Consider the following 15416-nt stretch of genomic DNA (forward strand, 5'->3'; position numbering starts at 1 on the left):
ACACAACTCAATAATACGCTATTGAGCTCCAAATATTCTGAGCATTCCAATAGTTCAGGAGTGCCCTGCAACCAACAGCAGGGAAAAGAAAAGGAACGGAACGAAGAACATAGAAGAGGCCTGAAATCAGGCACTACATCCAGAGACCCGGTCATTGTGAATCATCCATTGGTTTCCCCTAACTTTAACGAACGAACTGATAGAAATGGGACTGTACACGCTGATAACACCTTTAACTTTAAAGATTGGACAGAACAGTTACCATGCTTTAAAACAGGTACTTTTAACTTACAACTGGAACAGTTGGATACTCAGTTTGAAAATTTCAAAGACAAATTGTATGCGTATAAAAATTCACAGTTAGAAATTAACTATTTAAAGGAATGCATTAAAGCTGAACGCGTTCCTAAGGGGCTGCGCTGTTTTAGATACCCCAACAGCGCTTATGCAGGTTCAACTTTGCATTCCAAATTAACTGATTTATTTAATAAAACAGGAATTGAAATTAATGATTGAAGATTATGTAAAAAAAGGAGATGTTATTTTAAATGAATTAAATGCACTGCATGACAACATTACTAATGATGAAAGATTTTTAAGTTATAAGAGAAAATATAATGACACTTTCAGGGAAGTGGATGAACATTGCTTCAAGGTTTTAGACAGAAAGGCAAAAAAACTGGAGAGGGACCTGATGGAATATAGAGAGGGAAGGGCATACCCATCGGGGGGGATTCGTAAGCAAAATAATTATGAAAATACAGACACTGTAGCTACACATAATGCAAGTAATGGTTATAATTATGCTGAGATGCCTAGAAGAAGTGAGAGGTTAGCACAAAAAAGCTAACAATATGCAACAGGGTTTTCAATTTCCCCAGGGCAGACCACGGGTAAAATCAAATCAATACCAACAGAATGCATGGGGAAACAGGCGTTGAGTTTTAACAAACCCCCAAACATGGAGGGTATTCAAATTTCCTTAGTCACAAGTGAACAAGGTATTTGTAGTATCAACACTTTGGATAATTTTTGCATCTATAATTACACAGATGTTAATATTACTGAGGATTTTTTGAATTATTCACAAAAGGGCTGCAATATGTACCTAATAGGTCAACTTTCCTTCCTAAACTCCTAATTGAACTTAAGATGTTTGTGAGGAATTTAAATTTAGCCATAATTTTCAAAGACCAAGAGCTGCAGGAGGTTTCACTTTCTAGAAGTAGCATCTTTAATCCCCCGATTCATCCTAAATTAAAAATGTTTGAGGAAGTAATTGAAAAAACTTTGAGAGACAACTTAACAAAAAAAGAAACTATGTTTTCTTCTAATTTTCCTAAACATTTATATGACGTGGTAGACATGTTAAAGAAAAATAGAACTAGGGTAATGAAACCAGATAAAGGAGGGGGGAATAGTCTTGATGGGGCAGCTTGAGTATGAGAACTACATCTACAATTTACTGCAAAACACTAGTATTTATGAGCCTATCTCACTGAATGAACTGAACATAGCGGTGAGTAAAGTTAAGTTCTACATACATGACTTGCTTTTACAGGGATTTTTGGATGAGAAAACACATAATTATTTACTTGTACCCAAACCAAGAACAGCTGTGTTATTTGGTATTCCCAAAGTGCATAAAGGCCTTACTCCTTTGAAATTTCGCCCCATTGTAGCAGGAGCAGGCAGTGTGACCGAACCCCTTAGTAAATTTGTTGATTTTCATCTGAAAAACTATGTAACACAACTGGATTTTGTTTGCAAGGATTCTTGGGAATTTTTAGCTAGCATTGATCAAGAAATTGATAATTCAAATTTACTTATGATCACAATAGACATTGTAGAACTATTTCCCAGTATACCGCATGAGCAAGGTCTTGACTGGTTCGGACAAGCAATTGTTAAGGAATCAGGATTAGATAATGATTTAATCAATACTATACTGGAGTTTATGGGAATTGTGCTTTACAATAATTTCATATACTTTAATGAAGAGTTTTTTAGACAGAAGAGTGGGGTGGCTATGGGGGCCCCCTGTGCCACTGCCTACGCAAATATAGTTCTACACAAGTGGGAAATGGAATTTATTCACTCTACTAGTTGGAAGGAACATATAACGTTCTACAGGAGGTTCTTGGATGACATTTGCATCCTATGGTCGGGTACTGAACAACAATTCTTGAATTTTATGGATTACTTAGCAAATACCACTAGTTTTCTCAAATTTACACACAGTTTGAGTAACAAGAGCTTAAATTATTTAGACATCAAATTAACTAAAAGACCAAACCAAAATGGTTTTACTTCACAAATATTCAGAAAGGAGACATACTGCAATTCATACTTGCACTTTGATAGTGGGCATCCTTGGCACATTAAAAAGGGCATTATTAAAGGACAGCTTGTGAGAGCGTCCAGAATGTGCAGTACGAATAAATTATTCCTGGATGAAGTTGAATTTTTAAGAAATGCATTTTTAAGTAGGGGTTACCCATCCACATTGTTCCAAACAATTGTGAATGAAATCTTACATAAAAGAGAACAGGATTTCAGACCTATATTGGGAACAGGGTTAGTAACATTTAAGAGACAAGAAGTCACAAATGTTGGCAGGCACAATAATTTTGTATATACATACTCTCAGGATGCTACATTTATTGAGAACACTTTCAAGAATTTATGGCCCTTGATTTCCATGCAGGATGAATTTAATAAAATTTTTCCAGATCAAATTTCTTTCATCAGAAAAAGAAACATCAACTTGAAGGGCATATTTGAACAAAACATGAATATAATAGAAAAACAAGAAGGTTTGGTACCCAAAAGAAAAGGGACTTTTTCATGTGGCAGATGCCACCAGTGTGCATTTCTCATTAACAAGGACCAAGTTTGCATCCCCTCTTGTAAAACTACCCTGTATGCCAAGTACAATTTTAACTGTAATTCATCGGGTGTGGTATATATTGGATTTTGCCAGAATTGCCCATCATTTTATGTGGGCAAAACAGAAAGGCAATTAAAACGCAGGATATATGAACATATAAATGATATTAAGACAAGGAAAGAAACAAATGCCTTCTATAAGCACTCCCTGAATTGTAAGAATATGTCATTAAAATTTTTTGTAGTTGATAGGGTTAGACAGGACTTAAGGGGTGGAGATTGGGAGACAGCTCTCGGTATAAAAGAGTTAATCTGGCAGCTAAAACTGAATGCGACAAAAAGTCCAGGCTTAAATGATGGGATTAGTGTTAGTGATATTCTTAGAGCCAAAAGAAATAGGTTAAAATGAAACACATATATTTTTTTCATTTATATTTACATTAAAGTTATTTTTATGAAATAGTTCACGACATTATGTGAGAGATTTGCATAGTGTTATATTTAAAATGTGGATTTTTTAAGTAAACTAGCCACAAAGTGCACTAGTTATGTAAAGGAAAGAAGACTATTGTATTTTTAATTATTTAGTAATAGTTGTTAATTTTCATTTTTAGTAACTCATCAGTTTAATGTAAGGTATTTTAACACAAGTTTGTAACATATCTGTTTTTAAATAAGAATTTTATGCAATGCACTGAACTACTATTCCAAAATGTTGCTTTATATTAACTATGTAGTAAGCATTTACAAGTTCAGCAAATGTATTTAATGTACTTGAAAAAATGGAAGCACACACATATATATATATATATTTTTAAATGATTCAAATGTAATTAATTGATGGTAATTGTTCAATTAATTTGATCACATGGCAGGGTTGTTTTATTTAAAAGCAGAGCTTTGCAACAACCCAGTACACTTGAAAAAGCCCGTTACGAACGGGCGAAAGCGCTTGTGGTTATCCTGGTGTTTTATTCGTTGTGCTGTGGATTAAAAGTTTTTTTGCATCTACCTTTTCGTTTTTTGGTCGATTCCTACACATTGGAAGTGTTTGCCAAAGTACTGAAGTGGTGTTTTGTTATCAGAACTGTTCTGGGCAGCGTACGGAGAGTGTTTTGCCTTCGTGCTTTTGGATTTCTAGTTTTGGTGTTGCTGAAGTTATTTCCATACATGTGTTCTTTGATACACCTTCCTAACTGTATTAAATTATATTCCTTGTATAATACAGCACAGTTGTGAGAGCATGTTTCAAATTTATTGTTTTGAACATTTTTCCAGTATGCAATGAAACAAAATGCATGAAGCAATAATGAAAGAACTGCCCTATTTAGAACATTTCCATCACCAAAAGTCTACTCAAACTTCTACATTCCTCCAGTATCAGTAAATATGCACATTCTCTGCAGAAGTAAAAGTCATCTATATAATTCCACATTAAATAGATCTGTAACTAATGAAGATATTGTTGCTAGCAAACAACTTTATATTTTGTTCCATCTACAAGCAAAGTGCCTGTTGACCTTGAAGAATAAATTGCCTATGTTACATTAAAAAATGATAAGCTAGTAGTATTTCAGTAGGGAATGTGTGGCAAACTGATAACAGATTCATAGTTAGTATGTATCTCTGCCAAAGGAGGACATTCTCAAGACTGCAACATCCACCCCCTTAAAAAGTACAACACCGTACAGTATCAGCTATCCATCTACATACTGTGTAAGTAGAACCCACAGCCTTCTGCAGCAAAAGCAAGTACACTACCTGTTGTGCTACTAACAATGCCAGTAGACTTTGCATAACCAGCACCAATCTTCTCTTTCCCTGAAGAACTGTGCAGCACAAGAAATCAGGAAAAAGCCAAATTATGGGGGGTGGGCAAAGGCCCAAAACCTGGGACACATTTTAAACATTGCTTGTATAATCTTAGAAAGTTGCTAGAATAAAATGTTGTGTTACCATGTGTTTCCTGAAAGATAGGAAGACTGAAACTTAAATGGCTATCATTATTTAGTGAAGTCAATTCTCACTGATTTGCCAGAAAAACATACATTTAATTTTATTTTTATTTGTTTATTGGGAAATTCCAACTTGGAATGAAGCCAGTTGTCAGCAGAGGCCCAGGGAGAAATGCTCCAGATGTATGTCTTTGTATCATGGGAGGAAACCAGAGCACCCAGAGGAAATGCACACAAATGCAGCAAGAACATTCAGACTCCACACAGAAGGCACATCAGCCGAGAACTGAACCAGAGAACCTCTTGCTGTGAGGCAACAACACTACCACTGCATCATTCAAACTGTAAGACGAACAAACCAAAAGTATGATCCAAACATTCCAGACATTTTGTGAAAATTTGTACAGTTGATAGCTTTAACTTCTCCTTCAAATCCAAAGTGATGGTATGGGTAGAGAACTCAGGATCTTGTTCCTTGTACCTAAGATACAGGGTTTGAGCCTGAGCAACCCTAACTAACAGGTATACCTAACTGGGGCATCACACACACACACACACACACACACACACACACACGCACACAGACACACACGCACACACACACACACACACACACACACACACACACACACACACACACACACACACACACACACACACACACACACACACACACACACACACTGCAATTTAAATATTGAATGTAGCAATAGTTATGATGTAGCATGATAAACACCTTTCATGGCCAGCAAATGAAGCCAACTCAGACAAACTAAAAGCCAGCTTACATAAATAGTTGAGTTATAATGCCATACACATTGTTTTGTTCCTCTTACCTGTTATGCCACCCGCCGGAAAAAAAAGATTGGAAAATTTAGAAAGAAAGGGGGCCACTAGGGAATTCATGGCACCCCAATATTTTTCTCTCAAAACTGGTAAATAGCAAGGAATTTAGTATGGTTGAGAGGTCTGGGTTACAATCAGTTCCTGTGTCCTTTTCATGTATGAGGAAACAAGGCACCATTTTGAGACACATACTGAATAATTGCCATAAGCAACTAGGAAAGGCATCTCTCCTTTCTCTCGCTCTCTCTCTCTGTTTGTCTGAGAGTAGAACCTACACTGTGAAACAGTGATCACTTTTATATGAGAGCAACCATTCTAAAATCATGAATAAGCATGAAAACTGTCCATCTCAACAACATGGGGATAAAGTGTGCATGTCATTTGAAATATGGACTCATCTAGTATCATGGACATTGAAGGATCAGACAGAAACACCAGAGAATGACTTAATGAACACTGTCTGAAGGATGCTGTGGATTAGGTTGCTTGAACTAGAAACCAAAAGCCTATGGGAGACCTTTGCTTAAGCTCTCTTCTTATAAAAATGGGATATGCATGGGACTATTTTTACAGGCATGCAAGAATGGGAAATTCATGCTACATTACTAGTCAAACTGTTCCTGCATGCCATCAGGAAGTGATTTGCATGTCACAAATACAGTTCTACCCACAATAACATGGGCATATCACACCCAAGTCCCAACTCGGGCAAGGTAGTGCTCAGAGGCATCCAAAGGATTGCAAGGAAGTCATTTATAATATAAATAACATCACCTCTTCTTTGAGTCATGTCAACCATATCTGAGTATGCTTTTTTTTTCATAATGAAGAGAAAGTGATTTTAGCCAGGTGTTCAGCAGCCTAAGGGTGAGGCTTATGATTGGCTGAAACAAATCTGAGGCTGAAGTAAACTGGATAGAGTACTGCTTGATAGTGAGATGTAAAGATAAGACTCTCAAACATATAAAGCAGAGTTTTTAAATTCTGTAAGTCTGCAGTGATTAACTAGTCTTCTATCAAACATCATGGCTGCAAAAGGTGAAATCAAGCTTTCTAGTGCTACTCAATTAAAAAAGGGATGCAGACTCTTAAACACAGAGATATGTGGAGAGGTTGAACTAAAGAAAATCCAGAAGCTTCCATCAGGTCAGATCTCCAAAATGGATGTAGTAGCAGTTCAGACTATGAAAATGTTTAACTCCTTTTAATCAGCAAGGTGAAGGACTAAATCAACATAAACATAATCTAAGAAGCAGAGAGAACCTTGTTCTCTAGCATTAACTTCTTGGTTTTATGCTGACTTTTCTTTTTGGGCATTTTTGCAACCTATGCTTAAACATCAAGATTTGCTTAATAGCACTAGGATTAAGTTTCTGAGAAAAGTAAACACCCACTACAATGACTCTGAAACTGACCAAAACAATCACATTTTAATAAATACTGCTTCTTCCTTAAATCTATTTTCTCTTACTAGGCCAAGTAAAAACTATGTGTATGTCTTACTAATTTCATTACTGACTTTTCTTTCAAAATATGCAAGGTGGTATTAGTTCATGCGTGTTTCTATACATTATTTAGAAAGTCTGTTTGAATAACATCAAAGTGGCACTTTTGTTTCCTGTATAATAGCCATCATTTGTTGGTTTTGTTAAGTATCAAGAGCTGTTTCTATTTAGTACAATATAATAAAACTGTAAACATTCAACAGAGGGAAAACGACAGCCTTAATATGCGATCATTCTTAATTCATGTCTGTCCTATTACAACATTTACTATTAAACTAAAAATATTGAACAGCTATATCATATTTTCCTGCATATCTACTTGTGCTGCAATCTACATCATAGGGTAAGCACATGATTGACATGGTAACCATTTCTGCGTTTTTTGTTTTCCAAACAGGCAAGTATGTGTATATGGCATTATGCCCAGAACTGCTAAAATGGAAAAATGTTATTATGAGGCTATAAAAGCCTTTCTTATGCACATGAGCCACTGTTTAACAGGTGTTCTGTTTTGCTATGGAGTTTGGTTAACACCCACCCGCTGGTATTGGATAACATGCCTAGTTAAATCTGTCATTTGACTCTAAAATGTATATGCCTTTGCTTTGTGGCATATCTAGAGCTTGTTAAGGGATAAATTCCTTATCTGTGTGATGCCTTGTGTGAGACTCTTAGTTGCCTATACTAATTGTGTCAACCATGTTCTATATATGTTTGTAACCTTATTGAAGACTGTAAACTATGTTAATTTGTAAATGTTACTAATGTAAGCTATTAAATTGGAGCTTTTCTCCCCGGGCCTCTGCTGAAAATAAACATATATCCAGTCGGACCATCCTGGTAAACAAATGTAAAATAAAATTAAATTAAATTAAAAAAATAAATAAATAATGCATTCATATATGCTCATCTGCATTTTTGAGAGTATGTTGGCATCCTGTTTTGCTGCAATATCCATATGTTATCTATTGAGCTGGTACTGGTAAGTGATCTAAATATGCGTCCATATTTACCACACACACCCATATTGATACAGTATGGTAATTATGAACTCTGTTCATATAACTCTAGAATGAATATGACTGACAGCACAGTGTTACAGACCAAACATATCAAACAGGATAGCGATAGTATTACTACAGTCTGTAGTAATACTTCCTGTAGGCCCAGATTTCAGTAGGACTTTTGCATGATGTAACACATTATACCAAGAAATTACTCTACACCAAAGTCCAAAACCTAGAGCTAGACTGTACCTGGTGGTAAGCCATACTGGCAGCAGTAGCAAGTTCCACATACAGGTGAAGATGCTCTGCAAGATGGCATTAATGGCATGCAGCTGTGCCTGCATGCAGTACCAGAGCTGCCGGGTCAATATTATATATTCGAACGCTTAACTGTTTGAATAGCTAAAGAACGAACTTTAGTGATTGAACAGTTAAATGTTTGAATATATTAAAAAAAAAAAAAGAAAAGAAAAAAAAGAAAAACTAAAGGATGTAAGCAGGGGGGCAAGCACCCCTGCGCCCCTCACACCCCGCGCTACTTAAATATATCAATTCCAAGATCACACTACAGTGAAGGAAATGGGAAATTTTCCATTTCCGCACTGTAGCACACTGAAGTGTGATCTCAGAGTTGGTATATTTAAGTAGCAGGGGGTGTGGGGGGCACAGCCCCCATTGTGGAGGGTGCAGGAGGGCTTGCCCCCCTGCTTAAACCCTTTACTTTCTGTTTTATTTTTAAATATTATTTTTTAATATATTCGAACATTTAATTGTTCGATCACTAAAGTTCGTTCTTTAGCGATTCAAACAGTTAAACATTTGAATATATAATATAGACTTGAGCTGCCGTGCAGGTGGTGATGGGGTACCAAGAAACTTCAACCAGACTCAGAGGCCACATTAAGCCCTCAGGCAGGATCATGCTACTTTCAAAATGGAGAATGAAATTCGTTTTCATGGAATATCTTAGAACCTCATTATACTCTCTGAGCAGAGTGAGAATCCCAGCCATTCAACACCTTTGCATTGTGAGGTACTGATACAGGTATGTCATGGCTCTGGGATGATATTTTTGTTTGACATCTACTTTTCTGAAGTAAAAGCCAATACCAAAGGGCTCTTGCTGACTAAGTTTGCAGATTACTGCAAGCTAGGCCCAGTCATTGAATCCTCACATGATTTAGTCATCTTGTAAGAAGGTTTGTCCCAAATAAATAACTGGTGGCAAAATCATGGAGTGAAACTTAATGCCAAAAAAATACATTATTGTTTCCTTTAGGAAGTAATTTATCATAAGGAATTACCACATTAAAAATACACTCTTAAGAGTCGACCCAGTTACTTGGGATTTGGAAACTTAGGTAGACAATGAACTAACTTTTGACAAACATGTGTCCAGTGTCATAAGAAAGTCCTTCTATATTGGACAGCTTATAAACAAATGGATTGTGTCTAGATCTAGGGATGTCATTGTCCTCTATTTCTCAGCCCTCATTAGGCCAGTCACTGAATATAATGCCCACTTTAGCATGTGTCTGTCCAGACACATGCATTAACTGGAATGCCCACAGAGATACCTTACTAAAAGGATACAATGCCTAAACAACATGTACAGCACAAAAAGGAAACTGGCTAGGCTTAAAATCCCCACAAAGGCAGCTAGTACTTATATATGAACCTATGAACCTGTGAGAGTGGCGAAGAAATTCAGCTTTGGGAATAATGTGGCAGGATAATGGGGGCGCTCAGATATTTAAACCTGAACTTTTTTGGAATCCTATGTCTGTTGCCATTTTCATAATGAAATATAATATATTTATATGCCCATTACAGACTCTGCCACTTAATGTAAATGTGTCACATATCCCATGAAGTTAGACTGGACAGTGGTCCTATGCTCTGCAGCTGTCGTAAATGCTCTCATAATGCGCATGAGCACCCCCCAACTGACTGTTTTGTAGCCATCTGAAATATTTCATGCAGCAGTCAGATCAGCCATGTGCTGTTCACCTATTCTTCATCGAACAATCTCCTAGTGATTAAGAGGTCCCTGTGTACCCAATAGCTGCCAACCAAACATTCAGTAAGCAATGTGAATATTTCAATACAACACTTCTCACTTTGTGTAGTTCTATAAAATGTTCCATCAGCACATTAACAATTAATTCTGTCCTCACAAATCTGTCTTACACAGACTGACTAAATTTGATTAAGACATTGATACTTGTGAATTGTACTGTCTCTTATTTATTACTTTAAATAGCTTCAGTGTAGCTGACTGAGAATCATTAGGAATGCTGGATGTCTTTACCTCAGGAATCAAGGATAGCCCAAAACAAACAAAAACAAGGTCCAAAATCAGGGACAGTTTTTCTAATTGGGTGGCACAGTGGTCCAGTGGTAATGGTGTCACTTCACAGCAAGAGGCTCTCTGGTTCAATTCTTGACTGGAGTGACTTCTGTGTGGAGTCTGGATGTCCTCCCTGTGTTTGTGTGGGTTTTTTTGGGTACTCCGGTTTCCTCCTACATTTCAGAGACATGCATCTGGAGTGTTTCTCCCTGGGCCTCCTCTGAAAATTGGCTTAGTTCCAAGTCAGACTTTCCCAGGTAACAAATGTTAAATAGATAAATAAATAATTAGTATTTACCCACTGAAAGGCATCAACATATTTTCTTAGGTTAAGATGTCTATTTACAGTCTGTAAACTTTCCACTGACTGCTTTTTATTGTCAACAAATTGTATATTTCAGGGAGAAAAGAGCAAAGTTTTGAGGCAAACTCCAAAACAACCTTGAAAAGCAGATATAGCTGAGAGAAATCAGTATGAGTACATCACTTCCTATTCATCAAAGACAGTTGAGTGGAATCAGTATGAGTACATCACTTCCTGTTCATCAAAGACAGCTGAGAGGAATCAGTATGAATACATCATTTCCTGTTCATTAAAGACTATATTAGAGTCCATTGGCTGAATTCCAAAAGAAAGTGGCTCACAGTGCAGTGTAGTGCACTGAAGGATGATGTCCCTAAAGTAATGGTGAAATCATTTCCAAGATACAGTGATAGTAAAAGGCAAGTAATAATTTATTCTGCATAGGGTAACTATGGATTCCACATAGGAGTGCTAGATTCTGAAACACAATGGGTTTGCCCAAAAACAATAAAATGCGACAGAGTAGTACACCACCACTTTTATGAAAGCACTCAGAGACCATACCTCTCAACTGTACAGTTTCACAGAATGTTTAGATTTTTGGTCTTTTCCTCATAAGATTTGTGGTTTTTTGGCAAATTTCTGGGATGATCTGAGGATTGAAGTCACTAAATAATGACATGCATTTGAGTTTCAGACTTCAAATCCTTCAGAAAATGTATGTTAAAATAAACCATGTTACTCTAGCAACTTTATAAGTTTATAAGAGCAATATTTAAAATATGTCCTTATTTTGGGCATGTGTCCCTCCATTTTGTTGGGCTTTGTCCAGATTTCTTGCACTAAGAGGTTGAGAGGTATGCTCAGAGTTGGTGATATGTGTTATCATTACTCACCAATTTCAGATGAATTATAGCACATTCTTGTTGATTTTGTAGAAAACATATTAAAAAAATGCAAGCTACAGTAAATGCACTTCAGCAGGCTGGGGTTTTATAAGCTATATTCAGGAAGATCTATAAATGTATACTAGAGGACATCCCACACGGTGCTAAGCCAGGCTCCAGCTAAGCCAGTTATCTGACCAGAAATAATTGATAGATACAGATTAAAAAGAGAGCTGGTGCAGGCTGTGCATAGTATGTGTGCAGACCTGATGTCCTCATGCAGTATGTGGGGTAACCCTGTCTCAGTAGAAACAAACTTGTCAATCTGTTGTTTCACATCTATTTGTTGCAGTGCCTGATTTTGATTGGTGGTTCTTGCTTTTTTGTTTTAGAAACAAAGATATGCCTGAGTCTGGTTATAATGGCCCCTAAGACATTCCAGCAACATATTGGTGATATCATAAGGATGTCCTCGAAAGCTGCAAATTACATACTAGGCAGTTCCTGGCAGTTATGTACCACAAACTAGATGAATTCATCCACTACCCAGAAACATGCCAAGAGTTCCAGGCTGCCATGGTAAGGTTCAATGCCACTGTCAACTTTCTCTGTGTCCTTGATGCACCTGATGGCACCCACATACCAATAAAAAAACCAGAATCAGGTGATGCTGAATGGTACATCAGGAGAAAGGGGAAGCCATTTCTTAATTGTCAGGTAGTATGCTCTGCAGATGGCCTCATTATTAATTTGTTGGCAACACAACATGGCTGTATATGTGGTGCTCCAATATGGAAGAAAAGTGATCTGAGATCTGCTTTTTAACAGAGTGACATCCTTGAGGGGCTCCTACTTGGTAAATATAAGACCACAGCTATATTGTAATATGAAACAAGACTTGCTAACGTTAAGCAATGAGACTAATTGTGTGTATGCCTCTTCAAACAGTTGGCAGTCATTATCCACTGGAAACCTGGCTTATGACTCCATTCAAAATCCCATCTATGCCTGATGAAGATGCATTCAACAAAATGCACACTATGACACAATACACCACTGAGTGAGTGAGTGTTTTAGCATGCTGAAATCACAATTCAGATATCTAGACACATCTGGGGGTACATTGCAATACACACTGGAAAAACCATCACAGATGGTCACTATGTGTGCCATGTTGCACAATATGTAAACATCTAAACATACTGGTCTGCCAGCCCTAGGTGTGGGTGACTTACACCAGATGTCTGTTGTGGTGCTATCAGTGCATTCTTAGGATGATCAGAAGGACACAATGGTGACAATATCCAAGCATGGGTGACAGAGGTTGCAGCAATATATGGTAGCTCAGGCAATACTGCAGTGTCTGGCTCAGAACTTTGAGTCATGACAAGCCACATGTATAGACATGCACTGATAAACTAGTGATGTCTACCCAATGGTTCCCTATTACAGCGGACAACTACAGTAACATATCCAGTAGTTCTCTATAAGGAACATTCTCAGAACAACACAAAAAATCTCCTGAAGTTAAAGGGCTTCCAGAACATCAAACCAATGTAAAAAAAGCAAAAACAGCTGAACGTCTACCACAGTTGTCTTTATTACACGACAAAGCTTTCGAGTAAACTCATTAGTATCTCTTTATTACACGACAAAGCATTCAAGTAAAACTCTTCATCAGTTATTTACCTGTTTTTGATTTTCTATAAGGAACGTCATACATACCATAATAACATTTAATATGAAACTAATTGCATACTTGCATGCACAAAAGAAATGAGTACAGCTTAATGGGTATAGACAAGTAATTGTAAATGGAGTACTACAGGCAAGGTACACTGCCAAAGGTAACCATATCTGTATATATGGCATACATGTTGTGCAGCATGTGTGTATGACTATATATGTCAAAGTATGCAGAGCGGGGCTGTATCATGAATGATGGAAGTACACTTGGAGAGTGTATGATAATATCAATATACACTATGACTATATCTGTCAAAGTATGCAGAGAGGGGATGTATCATGAATGATGGAAGTAAACTTAGAGAGTGCATGATATGTCAATATGCACTATGCATGTCTTAGGAATGTGTTACCCCATAGGGCATTAGGCTAAACAGCATACAGCACCTTCAATATTAACACTAAAGTAAGGTATGCAAATAAAAGCCACATGTCTGACAAGGGACATACATGTCTTATGGGTCAGAACTGCCCTGGCTGTTGTTATGTACCATAATTAACCCACAAATGGTTGAAACATCATGAATTATGCAGAAACAGATCTACTGCAATACAATAATAAACTGATGGCAGTTACAAAGCATCAGCCATGGGACACTCAGCAGTGTATCAGTAAGGTCACAATATGTATGGATTTGTGTGTAAACAAGTATGCATAGGAGGACATACATGATTATTATAGGTTCATAGGTTAGTACTAAGCTAACTGCCCTTGAGAGCCATTTTAAGCTAGACAATTATCCCTTGTGAGACTCAACACCTGCACCTTGTGTTTGTAAGGCACATGGGGTTTACTACAATTACTGTAAAAGACACATATAGAAAAGGTGCAAAAGGAAACTGCAGGTGCAGGTTGTGTTGAGGCAGATGCAGTGGCAGTATCACAATAAAGTGGCAGATGTAACACCCATATGCCATCAGAAGCATACTTGTGCATGCAATGCTCTGCCTTGTGTGTTACTGGCTGCCTGTGTGAATGTAGCTCATTGTATCTTGTCTCAGGATCTATGGACAGGCTGGCTTGTGACAGAGGCAGAAAGTAGACATGATGCAAACACAGAAATGTGACATATCAGATAGATACAACAGAGGAGAAGCGGTAAAAGATATGTGAAAATAGTCTAAGAATTGACTAACTATACACAAATGCAATGGAAAATATCCACTTACCTGGGTGGCATGACTGTGGAGGGTTCAATGCCTCTAAGGAACAGTGAAAGTCAGCAGTAGGCATCATCAATGCAAATGTTTTCTTTATAGTAACAGTGCTCATACATGCACACATGCTAGACATGTCCTCCTCTGACGCTACCCCTGTGGTATGTGTCACAATGCCACTGTTGATTACAAAGGAAAAGATACAAGTAAGTATGAAGCAACATGATGGACATCATCTAGTTTCAGGTTTAGCATCTGTATATACAAATATGTACCTTATGGTACTAGATGTCTGTTTGTATGTGAAGGCCCTATGAAGGGAAGCACAACAGCATCATCATTGTCAGACAGGCTGCTCACAATGATGCCTAAATACACATCAATAAATCCTATATAGAGATGCTCTTACCAGATCTGCCATTATCAGAGGAGTCCTCCCTCACTCAGCATCAAGATGCTGCTGTGAATTGCAAGAGAACATCTAAAACAAGTAAGAGTGAAGCACTCAAACATCATTTTCTTTCAAGTTTAGCAATACAGTCAATTCCATCTAAGTAGATAAACATGTACATGATGGTCATAGATGTTCACTGGTATGAAAAGGCCCTGTGAAGGGTTACAAATCATTATTGTCAGATGGGCTGCTCCAAGTGACACCTAACTAAATCTTACTATATCCCATATAGAGACAATTTTACCAGGTCTGTCCTCAGCCAAGGTATACTTCTGTACTTGTCTTCAGTATGCTGCTGTAAAATACATATGAACA

General features: G+C 37.3%; 1 long non-coding RNA gene across 1 annotated transcript in view; it reads right to left on the bottom strand.

Moving 5' to 3' along the window:
• Positions 1-14659: 14659 nt before the first annotated feature.
• Positions 14660-15416, bottom strand: part of LOC122793367 — a 63808-nt gene continuing 63051 nt past the window's right edge. Inside the window, exon 3 of the long non-coding RNA XR_006363472.1 lies at positions 14660-14826. This is a non-coding gene — a long non-coding RNA (uncharacterized LOC122793367). The remainder of the gene's footprint in view (positions 14827-15416) is intronic.

The sequence above is a fragment of the Protopterus annectens genome, chromosome 2.part0 (genome assembly GCF_019279795.1).
Source record: "Protopterus annectens isolate FY-2018-M chromosome 2.part0, PAN1.0, whole genome shotgun sequence".
NCBI lineage: Eukaryota > Metazoa > Chordata > Ceratodontiformes > Protopteridae > Protopterus > Protopterus annectens.